The sequence below is a fragment of the Morus notabilis genome, unplaced genomic scaffold (genome assembly GCF_000414095.1).
Source record: "Morus notabilis unplaced genomic scaffold, ASM41409v2 Scaffold4728, whole genome shotgun sequence".
Lineage (NCBI taxonomy): Eukaryota > Viridiplantae > Streptophyta > Magnoliopsida > Rosales > Moraceae > Morus > Morus notabilis.
This window is the reverse complement of record NW_010367938.1, coordinates 1-7715: the sequence shown is the minus strand read 5'-3', so window position 1 is coordinate 7715 and position 7715 is coordinate 1. Positions and strand designations below refer to the sequence as shown.

The 7715-nt window shown below is 33.1% G+C and overlaps 1 long non-coding RNA gene across 1 annotated transcript; it reads left to right on the top strand.

Annotated features, from left to right (window-relative positions):
• The first annotated feature begins 638 nt into the window (after window positions 1-638).
• On the top strand, window positions 639-7581 carry LOC112094580. The gene is made up of 4 exons (XR_002903607.1): window positions 639-753; window positions 1319-1399; window positions 1659-1754; window positions 7395-7581. It is a non-coding gene; the product is annotated as an uncharacterized LOC112094580 (long non-coding RNA).
• Window positions 7582-7715: the final 134 nt, after the last annotated feature.

Genomic DNA, 7715 nt, shown 5'->3' with positions numbered 1-7715 from the left:
ACGCTCGTTTTGGTCAAAACGCTCATTTTGGTTGAAACGATCATTTTAGTCGAACCAAGCTTCAACGTTGCTTTTTTTATTTATTTTTTTATTTTTATTTTTTAACCTCTGCTTTGTCTTCCACAGCCTCCCTCGCTCACTCCGCTGGGTTTGTTCTTTGATGCTTCTTCCTTTTCTTCTCCCGTTTCCTTTTTTTTTTCCTCCAATTAATTCTCATCTTCTTGGTAGCTAGGTTGTTTTGCCATTCACATGGTTTCTGTGGATCTACTTCTCTCCTCATGCTTAGAGTTGGGATTTTTCTCTCTGGTTTGCTCTCCTCTTTTCTTTTCTTACGCTTTTATTTTATTTTGTTTTGGGGATTTTGTTTATTATAGGTTTGGGTTTTATTTGATGGGGATTTCAGATTTGGTTTTCGCTTTGGTTTTTTGGTTGCCCTCTTTCATGCTTCATCGTCAACTTCCCTGGTATCTCCCTGTCTCGTTCTTTGCTTTTTCCTCTTCCCTGTTTCTATGTTTTCTTTGTTGAGATTCCCCTATTCAACCCTAGGATTTCTCTGTTTTTTTTATCAGATTTCTTTGCCTTTAACTTTTCTCCTATTATGATTTTTTTTTCCAGGTGGATTTTTGGGCTGTGGATTCCTGAAAAGCCTTTTCTCCTATTATGATTTTTTTTCTAGGTGGATTTTTGGGCTGTGGATTCCTGAAAAGTCTAGGGTCCATTGACTCGATTGATGTTGTCGACGACTACATTTCGGTAATGAACTGTACTTCTTAATCATTTTTTTTTGGGGTCATATGTTTGGTTCTTGAGAAAGTGGAAAAAAAAATCAATTGAAAGATTTGGGTTTCTCTCAACTATTATAAACTATGATAAAATATTCTACATACATTTTTATTTTGTTTATGGTAGGCACGATCATTTGTTTGCCTTGTCTAGAAAAATTTGGTTTAATGAAGGTTTTGATTCATGATGGAAGGAAAAAAAGAAAAAAAAAATTAGGAAAGAGAAAACGAACTATATCTAAACTAAAAGCAATATAATAGGAGGATTTTATCTAAAATAGATTGGGTTGTAGTTCTTTCTAAAATATCTTTTGTTTCCTTGTTAACAATACATTTATATGGATGTTTTCATTATGGGGTTTCCTTTCTGAATCATTTATGGATTCTAAACTACAGCCAGTTTAGAAGTTGCTTTGTTAGGTTCTATTATTGCATTTTGGGTTTGTTATTTAGTTACCAATATTGTTTTGGCAAGAGATGATTTTTTTCCCTGTCATGGATCTTGTTTCTTTAGTTGTCTAGGGATCCTTTTGTAGGAGGCTTTCTTTTGGAGGATGGAAGCAGTCGTGGGTCAAAGTTTGCTACTCTATGTACTTGGTTTAGGACAAATGTTCGAGGTAAATTCAAAGAAGATAAATAAATGATTTGAAGTTGTGAATCAATTTATAATTTTAGTTGTATGCACTCAAAATAAAAGATCACATTCATATGTATTTAGTTTTTATTTCTCTATTTGTTCCTTAACATTTTACTTTCATTTTAATTGTTATTGTGACAACAATACAAATTGAAATGGGTTTTGGAAAGATATATTAGTATTTGTGTTGTGTAACGTAATGCTTTAACCATGTGTGGGCTTTGATTCATTTTCTGCAGTTTTTTTTCTCTTTTTCACCGCACATAGAACTGCAAGGGAATATAGTCAAGGAGACCCAAAAGATCGATTGACTTGGTGATCTCAATTAAACAAAGGTACACATTTTCTGACTCGGTTAGATGGAACATTCTTCACAACCTACAAGTCAATGGTGTTAGATGGACATGAACGTAAAGATGTTTGCTTGGCGCTTTCTTCTTTAAATTTTGAAGTTGAACTGCTATTTGACTTTTTTATTAGTGTTTCTTCTTCTTCTTCTTCTTCTTCTTCTTCTTTAAATTTTGAAGTTGAAGGCTTTTTTATTTTGTGTTTTGGTTCTATTATTTCGATTGTTGAGAAATGGACTAAATTTTTATTTGACATATTTTGCATTATTCAGTTCAGGGTTCTTATTTTTTTATGTTATTTATGGATTCCCATATAGCAGCTGAACAAACAATGCAAAGTTTTAACTTATCTAAATTGTGAATTTTTTTTTTTGTTATGCTCTTGTGGCGGTTTTTGATAAAAAGCAACATACTAAATAAGGTACCCTTTTCTTTCCCACTTATTCTTTGTTTCTTGAATTCTACTCATGTTTATGTTATATATTGTATTTGCCACATTTATCCGTTGCACCAATATTTATCTATCTTCACTTCTGTCAGGAGCCTTTAAAGGAAAAAATTTAAATTATGCTCATGCTTTTAAGGACATAAAAGTTGTTGATTTTAACAATTCTCTTTTGTTTTTGGTAATAATTGAACCATTTGTATCGAATATTTGGTTTAGTTCTAAATGGTACCACTCTTTGAAAGTACATATATTGGGATGTGGCTCTTCCAATGGTGTATTTATCCATATGTTCATATAAGGGTGAACAGGTTTCTCGGGATCTATTGCGTCCAATTCGTGCAAATGTTTTTGTCTCCGTATTCTTTCATATTACATGCCATACATTTTAACATTTGGTGGCGTTTTCACGTTTGTACATTGTAGTCCTTACTCTATCATATTGTTTTCTTTGCATTCTTGCTCCCTTCGTTGCCTCTTGTCTAGGTTGTTGTTTGTAAGATTCTGTCGCTCCTTGATTTCTCTTTGTTCATGAATGCATCCTAAAACTTGAGAGCTTTTCTGCCTCTCCACTTCTCTTTCTATGCGGTTCTTCCTTGTTCTTTTGCATTCTATTCCTCTCCACTCGATTTGCTCTTCTTGTTGTTGGATTGTTTTTTCGTTGGGTTTATGGATTCTGTCGTAGCATTTCCCACTCAGCCCTTAAGGTTTGTTTTGTCTCTTCTCTTATGTTTTTTATTGTAGTGATTGTTGTTTGTTCTAGGTTTAAATTGTTGCTTCAATTTAGTTTATGATTGTATTTACCATTTTACCATGTTATTGGATTATGTTGCTTGTTGCTTATCTTTATCTAATTTATTTAAATAAAGATTGAAGATTTTGAATTGAAAATTTTGGATCTTGACAAAACGATATACAAAAAGAGCATGCATGCTTCAAACGATAAATTAGCACATGCATATGCTATGCCATATGACTAGTAGTTTTATTAGTATCTCTTTTATCTCTTCTCTTTTCTTTTTTCTAAGAAGTGTTCTCTTTTGGACAACCTCATTAGCAATTAATATCATTCTATAGTAGTTATGTATAAAAAAAATTACAAATCATTCTATAGTGAGCACTAGGAATGTCTACGACCAACAAGAAGGGGGAGGCTTTGACCTAAAACATGAGTTCTTTGTTTGTAATGGTTTGGATATCTCTCCGATTTCAACAACTCTAGCAAGTAATCTCCTCTTATCTGATCGATATATGTGAATTTTTGAAATTTTATGTGTGTAATGATTTGTGTTTGTTGAACTACAGCATTCAATTAGTTAGTGATTTCAACAATTGTTTATTTTTGGAATGTTTTTAGCAGAAGAATCCGATAATATATTACCAGATTTCTTGTCATTGTTTCCTAGTCTAGTGGAGATTGTTTCCTTGTTTTCTCTAGCCTAGGATCTTTATTTAAGGAAAGTTCTTTTGTATATATTATGTACCTATTTCATTCTAAAGGAATAAGAGAAAATAGAGCAATTCATTCTCTTAAAACCCTACATGGTATCAAAGCCATTAGGAACTCTTTTACCGACTATCTCATCTCACCTCTGTGCTCATCGAAACACTCATTCAGCGCCGCCTGAAGTGCTAGAGTCGCAGCCACCTCCGGCCTCTGTAACCTAATTCTTCCTTATGACCACGGTATGACTACCTAGAGATCAAGTTCAACATCGAAAGTAAATTCCAGTCCCAAAGTGGCATCGGCGAGCAATCATCATGGGGGAGCAGAAGGCTCATCTATTCTCATCACCGGTCACAAACTCAATGGCCACAATTATCTCCAGTGGTAGCAATCCGTGATGATGTGCCTTGTACGAAAGAAAGTGCAAATCTCCCATTCATTGGTATGAAACTAGGGAGAAGCCACTACACAAGACAAAATTCATTCAAGAGGCGGTTGAATCAATTTAGAAAATCCAAAAAGAATGAAGACGACAAAAGACCGTCAGAAAAGCTATGCTGATAAGTACAGAAGACCTTTAAAGTTTAATGAAGGGGATTCAATTTTTTTAAAGATTGCAAAGGTGTTGTGTGTTTTAGCAAGAAGGGCAAACTAAGGTCGAGACCCGAGATATATAAGACATTTCCAGATTATTGAATGAATAGGAAAAGTAGCCTACAGACTAGTTTTACCACTAGAATTAGTGGTAGATGATGTATTTCATGTCTTAATGTTAAAGAGGTATATACCAGATCCATCCCATGTTATAAAACATGAACCGATCCAGATTCACGAAGACTTGTCTTATGAGGAACAACCAGTGCAGATTCTTGCACGATAATAGAAACATCTTAGAAATCGAAGTATTCCACTTAAAATTAAGATTCTTGCACGATAATAGAAACATCTTAGAAATCGAAGTATTCCACTTGTTAAAATTGTGTGGAGAAATCAAGAAGTGAAAGAAGCAACATGGGAATGTGAAGATGAGATGAGTGAGAAATATCCCTATTTGTTTTGATTTTTGACGACGCAAATTTATAAGGAGGGGTGATTGTCATGACAGGGAAATTTGTCAAAGAAATTATTATAAAAGATAAAATTTTTTAAAATTCTATGTATTATAAATATGAATACTTTTATGATATGTATTTGTTGATATTGATATTAAATAGCAAAATTATAAGCTAAAAGTCAGAAAATTATGAATATTACCGAATTTCGGACTGTAATTAAGAAAAACATGAAACGTTGTGTTATTCCTACAAGTGGGTAAACACATGAATATTAAGATTAAGAAATGAAAAAGAATTGAAAAACATCAATTCTAGGATTTTCGAAACAATCAGAACGAAGAATGGACGAAAAAGTGGTACGGAATGTTTTGACCGATTAGGGTTGACTAAGTCACAATTTATTGACAAAGAGTCAACTAATAGGTCACTCTTGAAAAGTTAGTCAAGGTTGAATAAAGTTGACCAAGTGACTAATTGTCTGAAAAACGCACATAAAACGTTCAATGGATGGGAATTAAACTGAATTGAAATAAGATAATTATTAAAAGTGAATGGTTAAGATTTAAAGTGATTAAATGGATGGATGGCTGAGATTAGGACTCTTGGAAGGGAAGGATATGACCAGCTAACCTCAGGGAAGAAGCAAAGTAGATATTTTGATTTTTTAAATTTTTTTGCAAAAAGGACCTTAGAAAATGTCAAAATTCCACGCATATCCCCATCACTTTAGAACCAGATTTTAAGGGGAAAAATGCAAACAAAATGTTCATTTTTCATGCAAGAAAACTAGAGAATACTCAACCAAAGAGAGAAAAATTTCCCAAAGTAAGAAAAACAAGTTCAAATCGAAATCGGTGAAAAACCACCGTTGATTAGTGTTACTGGAGCTTTCTTTACATTCCTCTAAGGTAAAATTTTAATTTTTCTTCTCATTTTCTACCATAGTTGCACGCCCATGAACACTAGAAAAGATGAAAATTTTTTTGTTAGGGATGATTTGCTTATGGTTATTAAAGGTATCAAAAAACCTAATGACTAAATGATAGATTTTTGGTTATTAGGTTATGTGTTTAGTGTTTTTGCTTATGGAAAATTCTTGTGAAAATGATGATGAAATCCTAGTGTCTGCTATTTATGATGATAAAGGGAATGAGAAAGGTTGTGACGTTGAAACAACGGATAAAATGAGCTATGGTTAGCTCGGAAAATATAAAAAATTAGGCGGAATTCTGCCGAAATTTAATTTGAAAAATGTGAACCAATATTGGTTATAATGAAGAGTAAGAGAAATGGGATGTGTAAAATAAGTTGATTCGGTGGTCGAAGATGTGTGGAAACTTAAAACGATGAAAATTCTCAGTTTCGGACCAAAATCGAAAACTAGGTAATGACTCAAACTTGTGCCTAATCCGTTTAGGCTAGAGGACAAAGATAGTAGCTTAATTTTAATAAGTGACCAACATCAAAGTTGTACGAAATTTCGTTCCGAACAACTTTTGTGAAATAACTTTCTTTTCTAAAAACGACCCTAGACGTCAATTTCGGGCTGATTTTCGAAACATGTTTAAAATTGTGATTTTAGGCCAAATATGCACGGGTTTGCTGCACATTGGTGATATAGGATATGTTTCGGTCCGGATACCGCACATGAAAATTATAGACCTTTTCGAGGATAAGAAGTCCCGTGAAGAATGCTTTTCGAGAAACTAGTTGTACAGTATTCTCCTAAGGTCAACTGTATGTAGGTGCAAAACATCACGGTTAAAGAATAAATGGAAAATTAAATAGGTTTATGAAATAAACATGAAACTTAAGGATTTTAGACACGACATGTGCACTTCATGAAAATAACATTTACGGAACAACGAATTCTAGTCAAATTGTATTGTAATTACTGGTCTTAGATTGTAAATCTAACGATCGAGAATTTATATGATAGGATCAGTAGGTGATCAAGGCAGTAAGGTTTTTGGTGACTCGAAAGTCATGACCTTAGCAAAACTCTTGTAAGTATCAGTAGTTCTTTTGTCTATGATACGAATAAGCTTATTTCTTGATGTTGCATAGAATTGTGCATATTGTAAGTTCAATGTATGCTAATATATGAAAGATGTTTCTTGAATCTTATTTGTTGCGATGTATGTACTTATAGACTTAGAGTAGCAGTAAAATTTTAATCTTTGAAAAAGTCAAAAGTAAAAGTGAACAAAAAGTCAAACTTTTCAATGAAGTCAAATTTCATAAGAATTTGACAGAAATGCTTACGACGCAATGATAAGATTAAAATTACTGATAAGAAAAGATGACAATAAGATGATGAATGAAGTAAAGATGATTAATGAAAAGAAGTTAATAAAACTGTTTATACCGGCCTTCACAAGGGTGGGTTGGTTTGGGTCGCTACCCCACTTCTCATTAATTATGCACGTAACGGTACAACAGGAACGAGGCCCATTAGAAGTAAAAGTTATTAAAAAGAAAAGAACGACTCAAGAACGAAAGTGAGAAAAAAGTATAAAATGAAAGAAAAGAAAGCATAATATGATAAATGCTATAATGTTTAGAAAATGTGTTAGGATGTATGACGTGAATGCATATATGAGTATGCATTATTGTTTACACTTATTATGGTCTGCTGTTACTTGTTGAGCGAAAGCTCATTCCGTTTATTCGTGTTGTAGGAAGCTCGGGTAAGGCACCGGCTTTCTGAAACTTGTTGATGGACGTACAGAAAGGATGAAGCAGTGGGGTGTGGGTAATTTAGTAATGGATGCACCATGTATTTTGAAAACGCTACTAAGTGTTTAAAGTAAATAATATTTATGGATGTAAATATGCTATGTAATGAAAGTAAAGTATACGAGACAATGAGGCCATGCTTAGCAACCTCAAGTCATAAAGTATGTTAACATACCTATAATGCTATTATGTTAATTGCATATGAATGATAATGATATGCAAGTAATGAGTTAAATGTATGACCACGCCTAGGAGAAAAAAAA